Genomic DNA, 13,536 nt, shown 5'->3' with positions numbered 1-13,536 from the left:
AGACACACCGACACACACACACAGACACACCGACACACACACACAGACACACCGACACACACACACCGACACACCGACACACACACACCGACACACCGACACACACACACCGACACACACACACCGACACACACACACCGACACACACACACCGACACACACACACCGACACACACACACCGACACACACACCGACACACACACCGACACACACACACCGACACACACACACCGACACACCGACACACACACACCGACACACCGACACACAGACGCACACAGACGCACACAGACGCACACAGACGCACACACACACAGACGCACACACACACACACAGACGCACACACACACACACAGACGCACACACACACACACAGACGCACAGACGCACACACACACACACACGCACACACACACACGCACACACACACACGCACACACACACACGCACACACACACACGCACACACACACACGCACACACACACACGCACACACAGAGACACACGCACACACAGAGACACACGCACACACAGAGACACACGCACACACAGAGACACAGACACACACAGACACACACAGACACACACAGACACACACAGACACACACAGACACACAGACGCACACACACAGACGCACACACACAGACGCACACACACAGACGCACACAGACACACAGACAGATACAGACGCACAGACAGATACAGACGCACACACACAGACGCACACACACAGACGCACACACACAGACGCACACACACAGACGCACACACACAGACGCACACACAGATGCACACACAGATGCACACACACACACACACACACACACAGACAGACACACACACACACACACACACACACACACAGACAGACACACACAGACAGACACACACACAGACACACCGACACACACAGACACACACACAGACACACACACAGACACACACACAGACACACACACACAGACACACACACAGACACACACACACAGACACACACACACAGACACACACACACAGACACACACACACAGACACACCGACACACAGACACACTGACACACACACACAGACACACCGACACACACACACCGACACACCGACACACACACACCGACACACCGACACACACACACCGACACACCGACACACACAGACACACACAGACACACACAGACACACACAGACACACACAGACACACACACACAGACACACACAGACACACACACACAGACACACACACACAGACACACACACACACACACACACACACAGACACACACACACACACACACACACAGACACACCGAAACACACACAGACACACACAGACACACACACAGACACACACACAGACACACACACAGACACACACACACACACACACACACACACACACACACAGACACACAGACACACACAGACACACACAGACACACACAGACACAGACACACACACACACACACACAGACACACAGACACACACAGACACACACACACACAGACACACACACAGACACACACAGACACAGACACAGACACAGACACACACAGACACACACACACAGACACACACACACAGACACACACACAGACACACACACAGACACACACACAGACCCACACACAGACACACACAGACACAGACAGACACAGACACAGACACACACAGACACACACACAGACACAGACAGACACAGACACAGACACACACAGACACACACACACAGACACACACACACAGACAGAAACACATACCCAGGGACAAGTGAAAAGCCTCACCTTCGGTAACTAGCACAAATGGTTAAAATACCAGGGAACAGCTTCATCTTGCTTTGATCTTGAATGTTGCCGGTGCAGAGCCGGGGACACTGAGCTCGCCACCTCCACACACCCCGCGCTCTGTGGTGTTTTAGTTAATTGGTCACGGGTGAGGATTTGTGCACCGGTTCCGGCTTCTCTAAATTCCTCCTGTTCATTCCATTGAGATCGATGGCATGTGGTACAGCCGACCTCCCCCCCCCCACCCCCCCCCCCCCAGAAATGTGGGCTGGTCATCGCCCACAACCATCTCGCTTTCCTGCCAGTCCGGCCCTGGGGATGCTCCGGGGGCGACAGTTATTTGGGTTGGGGGGGGGGGAGGGGGAGGGGGGTCGCAGTCCGAGGCTCACACACAAAACGTCCCTGACATTTAAAAGCCCAAAAGGCGCCACAGGCATGCCGCACGCGCCCGCCCCGCGCGCATGCGCCGGCCCGCCCCTGAAGGCCGCAAGCGCTCGCACACACTCACGGAGGCACGCACGCACGCACGCGCAGGCCCTTCCCGAAGGCTGTTGGCACGACGTCTTCTCGGGCGAATTGGCGCCGTCGGTTGGGGTCGGGCGCGTGCCTTGGCCGCGAGGCGTCAAATTCTGCCCCCTCCCTCCTCCCCCCTCCCTCTCTGAGAGAAAATTTGTTCCTCCTCCAGTGTTGGACCCTCCCTCCCGTCCCCCTCCCCCTCAGACTGGGAAGGGTGAACTCCCCGCTTCTTGGGTGGGGTTTCCCTAAGTGGATGTGAGACCCCCCCCGGGTGGGGTTTCCTTAAGTGGATGTGAGACCCCCCCGGGTGGGGTTTCCCTAAGTGGATGTGAGACCCCCCCCGGGTGGGGTTTCCTTAAGTGGATGTGAGACCCCCCCGGGTGGGGTTTCCTTAAGTGGATGTGAGACCCCCCCGGGTGGGGTTTCCCTAAGTGGATGTGAGACCCCCCCGGGTGGGGTTTCCTTAAGTGGATGTGAGACCCCCCCGGGTGGGGTTTCCCTAAGTGGATGTGAGACCCCCCCCGGGTGGGGTTTCCCTAAGTGGATGTGAGACCCCCCCGGGTGGGGTTTCCCTAAGTGGATGTGAGACCCCCCCCGGGTGGGGTTTCCCTAAGTGGATGTGAGACCCCCCCGGATGGGGTTTCCTTAAGTGGATGTGAGACCCCCCCGGGTGGGGTTTCCCTAAGTGGATGTGAGACCCCCCCGGATGGGGTTTCCTTAAGTGAATGTGAGACCTCCCCCCCCTCCCCCACCCCCCAACTCACTTGCGAGAACGAGGAAAATTCCAGCACAGGGTTTCATCGAAGCCCCTGCAGTGATAGGGTGAGAAGGAGGCCATTCAGCCCGTCCTGTGCCTGCTGGCTCCTTGACAGTGCTGTCCAATTGGTCCCACTTTGCTGCTCTGTCCACACAGCCCTCTGCACGTTATTTCCCCTTCAAGGGTTTATGCAATTCCCTCTTGAGGGCTGCTCTAGATTTCGGTTTTTCTATCAGCAAGTGCATTCCAAAATCTGAACCACTCGTCGATTATAAACATTTTTTCCCTGTGCCACCCCTGGGTCTTTTTTCCAACCGGATTAAACATGTGCCCAGCTGGTTATCGACGCTGCAACCATTGGAAACACTTTCTCTAACTTTACTCCACCTAACCCCTTCCTGATTTTAAACACTTGCAACAAATGCCCTCATAGCCTTCTCTGCTCTGAGGAAAACAGTACCAACTTCTCCCGTCTCTCCCTTGTCCCATTCTGGTAAATCTCTCTCTGCCCACTCTCCGAAGACTTCATGACCTTTGACTCTGGGATAACGACAACCAAGCTCGACCCCCATCCTTCTTGGCAACTGTTCCTGCAGAGCGGAAGGGGGCTGGGCTGTGGATAGTGATCAGTGGCAGGTTCCTCCACCGCCCACTACTGCCCCCACCCCACCATCTCCCTACCCTAAGGTTGATATAGCCACTGAATCCCCCACTATCAACACCCTAGCGTTTACCATTGGCAAGAAATTGAACTGAACCAGCCAGATGAATACTGTGTCTACAAAATCAGGTTAAGTGCTGGGAATTATGCAGCGAGTAACTCACCTCCTCACTCCCCAAAGGTTGTTGTTACTGGTGTCCCAAACAGTGAGATGGAAATAGATGACAATATTTGTTGGCAAATTTCAAACTCGTGTAACCAAATTGGAGCAATAATATTAGGAGAGTTTAATTATCCTAAAATAGCCTAGGACAACTATACCGGTAAAGGGAAAAGAAATTTCTGACATTTACTGGAGCACTTTCTCCATCAATAATCTTTAACAGGAAAAGAAGCAGTGTTGGATCTGACAAGTGGAGCGTCTGACTGTAAGGATGCATCGAGCTAAAAACGAACACAACATAAATTGGTTTAGAGTAAGTATGGATAAAGACCAGAAAATACCAAAGTAGAAATGCTCTACCAGTGAAGAGATAATTGCAGTAATTTCTGAAAGACATAATAGTCTGGTTGACATTGAGGCTCATGGAATAGGAGGGCCAGCATCAGCTTGTTTGAACATGTGGTTTTGTAAGAAAACAGTGAGTCATGGTATATGGCAATCTTTCAGACTGGAGGATGACAGTGATGTTTCCCAATATTCAATTATTTTTTCTGATTATATATAAAGGAGCTGTTGAAGTACAGAGTAAAATTTCAACATTTGTTGATGATGCCAAACTTGGAGGTATGGTAGGTAGTGAGGATGATACCATTCTACTGCAGAAGAGCATAGATATGCTAGCAGGCAAGTAGCAGATACAATCAAATACAGAGAAGTGTGAGGTGAGCCATTTTGGCAGTAACCATAATGAAAGGTAATGTAGACTAAATGGCACAGTTCTAAAGAGTCCCACTTCAGGTTCATTTTGTTTTATTATGGGATGTGGGTATGGCTGGCGAGGCCAGCATTGATTGCCCATCCTGAATTGCCCTTGAGAGGGTGATGGTGAGCTGCCTTCTTGAACCGCTGCAGTCCATGTGGTGTAGGTACACCCACAGTGCTGTTAGGGGGGGAGTTCCAGGATTTTGACCCAGCGACAGTGAAGGAACAGCCAATATATTTCCAAGTCAGGATGGTGAGTGGCTTGGAGGGGGATTTCCAGACAGTGGGGTTCCCATGCGCCTGCTGCCCTTGTCCTTTGAGACGACTGCAGTCGTGGGTTTGCGAGGCGCTGTCTAAGGTTGCTGCAGTGCATCTTGTAGATGGTACACCTGCTGCAATTGTACTTGGAGGAAGTGAATGTTTGTGGATGGGGTGCCAATCAATCGGGCGGATTTCTCCTGGATGGTGTCAAGCTTCTCGAGTGTTGTGGGAGCTGCCCTCATCCAGGCAAATGGAGAGTATTCCATCACACTCCTGACTTGTGCCTTGTAGATGGCGGACAGGATTTTGGGAGTCAGGAGGTGAGTTAATCACTGGAGGATTCCTAGCCTCTGACCTGTGCATAGATGTTTGAAGGTGACAGGACATATTGAGATAGCAGGTAAGAAATCCTTTGGGATCTTGGGCTTCATAAATACGAAATTGGTTACAGAAGCAGGGAAGGTATGCTGGACCTTTATAAAGCTCGGATTATGTCACAGCTAGAGTATTGCGTATAGTTCTGGTCTACATGTTTAAGCAAGGAGGGAAGGTCCTTGAGATGGTGTCCTGGAGATTTACCAGAATGGTTCCAGGAATGAGGGGTATTAGTGACTAGGATGGGTTTGAGAAGCTGGGGTTGTTCTCCTTGGAGCGAAGGAGATTTGATAGAGGTGGGCAGGATAATGAGGTTTACATTAGTTAGACAAAGGAAAGTTTCTCCCATTAGTTGATGGCACCAGGACTAAAGGGCTCAGATTTAAGGCTGTTGGCAAAAGCTGAATGGGGAATGTGAGAAAGAAATTTTTTTATGCAGCAAGTGGTGATGATCCGTAACTCGCTGACCTCACGGCTGGTGGAAACAGAGATGATCAATGATTTCAAATGAAAATTGGATGGGCACTTGAGGGGAATGAATTTTCAGGGCTACAGCAATAGAACGGGGGAATGATCTGTACGTTCTACAGAGAGCCAGCATGGACTTCAGACCAAGAGCTGTGAAGTTGGATCAGGTTGCAGAGATCTTTTCTGGCCAACACGGACACAATGTGCCGTATGCCTGCTCCATGCTGTAAATTCTCTGTTTTTTCAATGTTTTTCTGTGAGACAAGACTCACTTTGAGAAATTTGGTAAATTCTTCGAAACATATCAGGGCAAAAAGTCTTTAAGATGATCCAGTGTGTAGGGTTGAACACTGACAGTTTATAGCAGAGTATTTAAGTACAGGGTACAGCTAAGTTTACCTACTGCCACTCTGAATGCGCTTATCATTGAGTAATGCATCACATTTACACATTGGGAGCTGAAGTAACCCCAAATAACAATCTTCAGCTTTTATGACTTCAAACTTTGTCGTTCTTAGTCATTGTATTAATATCAGTGACAACGAGGTCCCAGAACAGAAACAAGATAAGGACCAGAAAACCAGCTTTTGAAATGTTTGTTCAGCGCTAGATATTGGTCAAGACACTGGGAAGAATGCCCCAACTCAACTTTAAAATCGAGGCTAAGAGAGAATGGACAGGGTCCTCTGTTTAATGCCTCATCTGAAAGATAGAACCCCTGACAGTGCAGCAAATGGTCTGTTGACTCTCCAACAGCGCAGTGTTCATTCAATATTGCTCTCTGACACTTCAGTGTTCCCTCAGTGCCCTCTGACCGTGCAGCACTCCCTCAATACTGACCCTTCAACTGCGCAACGCTCCCTCAATACTGATTCTCTGACACTGCAGCACTCCCTCAGTATTGACCCTCCGACAATGCAGCACTCCCTCAGTACTGACCCTCCGACAGTGCAGCAGTCCCTCAGTTTTGACCCTCCGACAGTGCAGCACTCCCTCAGTACTGACCCTCCGACAGTGCAGCAGTCCCTCAGTACTGACCCTCCGACAGTGCAGCGCTCCTTCAGCACTTTTCCTCCTTCAGTACTGCACTGTGAGTACTGTGCTCATGTCCCTGGAGTGGAACACAAATGCACAACCACCTGACTCAGAGGCAAGACTGAGTCACTGCAAAGTCAAAGGTATTTCTGTAGAAAAAGTGTCAGAGGAAAGGAAGGATGAGTTGGGATAAGTACAAGACAGAATGTTCATCTATGGATGAGTATTTAGAGTGCCTGAACAGTGCATTCTCTTCAAAGGATCCAATCAACCAAAAGACAGAGGTCCAGAAATAAGATGTAGTTCGGACTTAGTGAATCCAGTCACCGCATATTGTCTTACAAATCCCCACGAGTAAATCAATGCATCTTACAGCACACAAGAGGCCATGCAACCCATCGTGCCTGTGTCAGCTCTTTTAAAGAGCTATCCAATTCGTCTCATGCACTCCACACCCTTTCTCCCCATAGCTCTGCAAAATGCTCTCCTTCAAGTATTTATCCATTCCATTTTTGAAAGTTCCTATTGAATCTGCTCCCACCGCCCTTTCAGGCAGCGCCTTCTAGGTCACAACAACTCACTGGGCGAAGAAATAAAATTGCCTCACCACTGACAGGGCAGACTGCAAATCTACTGCAGCTCAGATTACTGTTCTCAGGGTCCTGGTTAAAACAGACAGTGTCAGAGCACTTAATGGCAGGACAAGGAAGGAGGGAACAGCTGAGCTATAGTTATTCACTGTCAGGGTGTTGATGGTTTGAACAGATTAATGTCTATGCTGTCGAGCTGGAGTTATTCACTGTCAAGGTGTCAATGGTTTGAACAGACAATGTCTGTGCTGTTGAAGTGTGGTTATTTGCAGTCACAGTGCTGGAGGGTTCCGTAGCTTGTGCTATGCTGCCTGAACTCCTATGATGATGCCCTCTCGCTTTGCAGCAGCAGAAATCTTGCTTTGGTTGGAAACCATAACTTTTCGGCACACCTTGGGGTTTCGCAGAGAGTTTTGGAAGCACAGCCTTTAATGGAGACATTCTGCATCAGATTATCTGAAAGAACAGCAACATGAGCGTTATAAAAACAGAAAACGCTGGAAAAGCTCAGCAGGTCTGGCAGCATCTGTGAAGAGAGAAACAGAGTTAACGTTCCGAGCCCGTATGACTCTTCTTCAGAGCATTGTTGTTACGTTGGGGTTATGTCGGTGTTGTGTTGGGGCCGCCATGGTGTTACGTTGGTAGGTAACTAACGGAGTGCAATATAAGACATGTAACTGAGGAGTGGGGACACCTCATCTGCTGCCAGACACATTTCACCATTTCCTTGGGATTTTCGCAGGTCTTGCTCGAAAGCTCTGGGCACGTGTAACACTTGATGCCATTCAAGGTGGTGTTTTCCTCTTCTGACCAACAAACAAGAAGGCCATTCAGCTTAATTGGCCCGTTTCCTCCCCTCCCCAAGAAGATCACATGTTTCGGGCTTGTGTGCATAGTTTAAATATTGTGATAGACAAGGGACACTATTGTGTGGGACAGCCTGGGCTGAAATAAGCTCTTTCCTTCTTGGACCCCCGATTTCCATCCTGCCACCATTGGCAATCATGCCTTCAATAGTCTAGGACCCGAAGCTCTGGTTTTCCCTCTCTAAACGTTCCCACCCCTCCTCCTCGTCCTCAAAAAGCTGTCAAAACCAATCTCTTTGGCCGACCCTTTAGTCATCTCCCTGAACATCTCCTTACGTGACTCAATGTTAATTTATGTGAAATGCCTCGTGATGTCTGACCATATTTTAATGCCATTTTTTGAGTAATAATGAAATTACAGGGATCGGGTGGCAAAGTGAAGTTGAGCCATGATCTTATTGAATGGCAGAGTGGGCTTGAGGCTCCCATGGCTTTTGTTCGGATGTAAAGGTGCTATATAAATGCAAGAAAATGTTGTCCGATTTATATGTTGTCCGTCCATCTAACTGGATGTGATCGATTGCTCATACTGTACAATCACCGCTCATAATATTCATCTGCCCTGTGTCTTGTCCGGAGAAAGTAGGGTGAGCTTTTCTCAGTCCATGAACTGGAGAGTGAACACTTAAAGAGACACTGAGCAGTTGGTTCGTGTTTCATCACTGCCCACCTAGAGCAGGACCTAAACCAGGTTGCAATATAGATCTAGCGGAGCTAAAACATTTTGGTCAGAAAAACAAGCTGACATTCTTCTTGGAAAATAAACTTCCTTTACACTGTGAGCGGTAATGGCCTGGAACTCACTGTCTACCAGGGAAGGAGAAACAGAGACACTCAAGCATTTCAAAAGGAAATTGGATGTGCTCTTGAGGGGGATAAACGTGCAGGGATACGGGGAAGAGAGCAGGAGAATGAATTATTCTACAGGGGCACGGACTCGATGGGTTCCTTCTATACTTATGACCATGACTAGATAAATACCTTGTTATACTTGAACTTTTTTTTGTTCTTTCATGGGATGTGTCCATTGCTGGCAAGACCAGCGTTTGTTGCCCAGCCTGGATGGTAAGGTGGTGGCTTTCCTGTACCAGTTTGGTACAGAGCTGAGCGGCTTACTCAACCATTTCAGAGGGCAGCTAAGAGCCGGCCACATTGCTGTGGGTCTGCAGTCACATGTAGGTCAGACCGCTTAAGGATGGCAGATCTCCTTCGCTAAAGGGCATTAGTGAACCAGATAGGTTTTTACAGCAATCAATGATAGTTTCAAATTCACCATTGCCGGGACTAGCATTCATTGTCATATTTTGTTATTTAATTAAATTTATATTCTACCAGCCGCCATGGTAGGATTTGAACCCATGTCCCTGGAGGACTAGCCTTGGCCTCAGGATTACTAGTCCACTACTCTACCATCTACCCTTAAAGGCAATTGGCACGGACTCATATGGTCTGGTTATGTGCCACAATGTCATTATGACTATCACTATATACTTTGTTAGACTGTGATTTTTCCTTTTTGCATATATATTTAACCTTCCCGTGTATATACTTGTGCTGTACCTGTGATGGTCTGGTTATTGCATTGGTCAGACTGGCAGCACCTCTCAGTCGTGGCTGCTGACAATGTGCCGCCATTAAAGGACTGATTTCCAGTACAGTTCCCGAACCCGTTAATGACCAGCACATAGGAAGATAAACCCTGGGAAATGGAACCGTGAATTGTATTGGGTTAAAGTTCTGACAAAGACTGCCAGAACCATGTAGACAGATGGCTGAAGGCAGTTAGTTCATGCAACAACCCACCATTAAGGGCAGCCCTGAAGTATCTGGCCAATGTGGATGTCGCTCACGACAAACACAGAATTTACAGAAACAGCCAGTCCCTACACCCTCCCTATCTCTGTAATCTCCTCCAGCCCCTACACCCTCCCTATCTCTGTAATCTCCATCAGCTCCTACAATACTCCCTATCTCTGGAACCTCCTCCAGCCGCTACAACTCTCCACATGTGTAACCTCCTCCAGCCCCTACAACCCTCCCTATCTCTGTAACCTACTCCAGCCCCTAGAACACCCCCTATCTCTGTAACCTCCTCCAGCCCCTACAACTCCCCCTATCTCTGTAACCTCCTCCAGCCCCTACAGCTCTCCCTATCTCTGTAACCTACTCCAGCCCCTACAACTCTCCCTATCTCTGTGACCTACTCCAGCCCCTACAACTCTCCCTATATCTGTAACCTACTCCAGCCCCTACAACTCCCCCTATTTCTGTAACCTCCTCCAGCCCCATAACTCTCCCTATCTCTGTAACCTACTCCAGCCCCTACAACTCCCCCTTTCTCTGTAACCTCTTCCAGCTCCACCACCCTCCAAGATTTCAGCACTCCTCCCATTCAAACCCCTTAATCAATTCTGATTTTCAACTATCCATCCATCTATTTTTTTTTGGAAAAATATACTTTATTCATAAAATATCTGCAAGAACATTATAAAACATTTCAAAATGGTCATCATCAGAAGTGCAATCATATTCCAATTTGCCACATAGACCACGAGGTGCTCCAACAGAATCAATGAACGTTGCAGACATTTCACCAATCTATTTACCTCTCTATTTATCTCTCTATCACTATCTATCTATCTATTTGTATGTGGTAATCTGAGGTGCAATACGCCTTTAAGAGAATATGAGCAGATTGACCACATGACTGTATGACCCAATAGCTGTGCAGCACTAGAGAAAGGTCTGGTTGGAGAAGCACACAACATGTTAGTGCATTGTTGTGTGTGTTAATAAATAGTATTGCTTCATTTCATATTGGTCTGTGCATCTGCAGCATATTGTTATCAACTCACCCTCTGGGTGCAACCCCTGGTTCATGAGCAAAGCATACCCACAGCAGAACACAGCACTGCCTGCCTTTCTATCTATCTACACACTAATGTACTTTTGCAATTTTACAATGAATTAAAGTTTTATGGAGAAATTCTCACTGATTCTCCATGTGGCTAAGATGGTTCTGCAGTTCAGTTTCTGAGCTGGATCGCAACCTTCCAGTTGTGTACAGTTTCCTGTTGGATTTTTACAACTGAAACATTTCAGGGTCGAGGCTGGAACAAAACATACGAGATAAAATCATCAGTCACTGTTGCAGTCACAGAGCTGAGATCTGAGATGTGTAGATGTCAGAGTCCGGCCCGGCAACACTGAGCATTTCAAAGGTAGTTTTGAGTTGTGGCCACTGTTGTAATATAGGGAAATGAGGCATCCAATTAACACACAGCAACATCCCACAAAGAGCAATGAAATAAACGACCAGACATGTGATGCTACTGAGTGATAAACATTGACCCAGAACACCAGGGGGAGATGATCGGCTCTTCTCTGATATAGTTGCCCTGTGGTATTTTATGCCCATCTTAGAGGCAGACAGGATCTCAGTTAACATCTCTGACAGTGCAGCACCAACTCAGCTGCCGACTGTGACATGGCTGGCACTGAAAACACCCTCGGGCATCATGATTGGCCAGAATCAGAACTGGGCTCACAGATAGTGTGGCTACAAGAGCAGGTCCGCGCTTGTAATCCTGAGGTGAGTAATCCACCTCCTGACTCCTCAAAGCCAGAACACCATCTACAAGGCACCAGTCAGGAGCGTGATGGAATACTGTCCGCATGCCTGAATGAGTGCAGCTCCCACAACACTCAAGACACTCAACACCACCCAGGGTAAACCAACCCGATTGATCTGCAACCCGTTTACCACTTTGAACATTCGCTCCTCCCACAACCAGCCCAGAGTGGCGTCAGTGTGTACCATTTACAAGGTGCATTGTAGCAACAAAAAGCTTCAACGGCACTTTCCAAACCCATGACATCTACCACCTAAAACAACAAGGGCAGCTGACACATAGGATCACCATCATTTTCAAATTCTCCTCCATCCTGATCTAGAAATATATTGCAGTTCCTTCTTTGCTGATGGGTCAAAATCCTGGAACTCCCTCCCTGAGAGCACGGTAGTTGTACACACACCACATGGCGGTTCAAGATGGCGGCAGCTCACCACCATCATTTTAAGGGACAACTAAGGTTGGGCAACAAATGCTGGGTTTGTCGCTGCAGCCACAGCAAAAATAAATGAAAAAGCACACATGTGTCAATGAGTATATATATATATATATATATCTCAATAGTATATTAGTTGCTGGTACCACACACACACAGATAGGTGTAGATGGGCAAAGGGGGAAAAGGAGAGGGAAAGACAGATGGAAAGAGAAAGATAGACAGAGACAGGGAGTTAGAGAGATGGAGAGAGCATGTGCTGAGAGAGAGAGGAAAGAAAAGAGAAAGAATGGTAAAGAGAAAGAGGGCCTGAGGGTGTGTGTGTTAAAGACAGCAAAAGAAACGAGAGAAAGACAGAGACATATAGAGAGCATGAGAGTTGATGAAAGAGCAACAGAAGCAAATGGAGAGGGCCTGTGATTCACTGAATCACTAGAGTAAAGAATTATCCACATATTTTAGAGAATGTGGGAAATTTTCACGCCTCATTTACACTGAACAACAAAATGATTGATCCACAAGTGATGTTTATCTCCTTTCATTTAATACAAATACTCATAATTCCAAAAAAGAAAACAGCTGGTCTTGTGTGGAAACTCTGGTCTTAACCTGAGAGAGAGAGAGATTGTCAGCTGTCAGGGTGGTGATTTCTCAGAGGGGGACAGAGTGAGTGAGTGAGGAGGACCATCCCCACAACACAACCTGTGTCAAGTTGTCAGGTGGCAAGGTTGTGGGATCTTACTGTGCTTTAATTGGCTGCCACGTTCTCTAAATTGCAATGGCATTGGCACTTCAAACAATGCACTTTGCTGGCTGTCAAGCACTCTTCATGCGGGCTGGAGGAGATTATAGAGATAAGAAAGGTTGTAGTGGCAGGAGGAGGTTACAGAGATAGGCAAAGTTGTAGAGGCTGGAGGAGGTTAGAGATAGGGAGGATTGTAGGGGCTGGAAGAAGTCATGGAGATAGGGAGGATTGTAGGGACTGGGGAAGGTTACAGAGATGGGGGTGCTGGAGGAGGTTACAGAGATGCGGGGGCTGGAGGAAGTTACAGAGATAGGGAGGATTGGAGAGACTGGAGGAGGATACAGAGAAAGGGAGGGCTGGAGGAGGTTACAGAGACAGGTTTGTAGGGGCTGGAGGAGGTTACAGAGATAGGGAGGGCTTTGGGGCTGGAGGAGGTTACAGAGTTAGGAAGGGCTGTAGGGTATGGAGGAGGTTACAGAGATAGG

General features: G+C 48.2%; 1 long non-coding RNA gene across 1 annotated transcript; it reads right to left on the bottom strand.

Moving 5' to 3' along the window:
- Positions 1-6,085: 6,085 nt before the first annotated feature.
- Positions 6,086-11,443, bottom strand: LOC121271084. Its single transcript, XR_005941667.1, has 2 exons — positions 11,232-11,443; positions 6,086-7,828 (listed from the first exon to the last, which is right to left on the bottom strand). It is a non-coding gene; the product is annotated as an uncharacterized LOC121271084 (long non-coding RNA).
- Positions 11,444-13,536: the final 2,093 nt, after the last annotated feature.

This window comes from Carcharodon carcharias, chromosome 29, assembly GCF_017639515.1.
Source record: "Carcharodon carcharias isolate sCarCar2 chromosome 29, sCarCar2.pri, whole genome shotgun sequence".
NCBI lineage: Eukaryota > Metazoa > Chordata > Chondrichthyes > Lamniformes > Lamnidae > Carcharodon > Carcharodon carcharias.
This window is presented reverse-complemented; position numbering and strand designations above follow the sequence as displayed.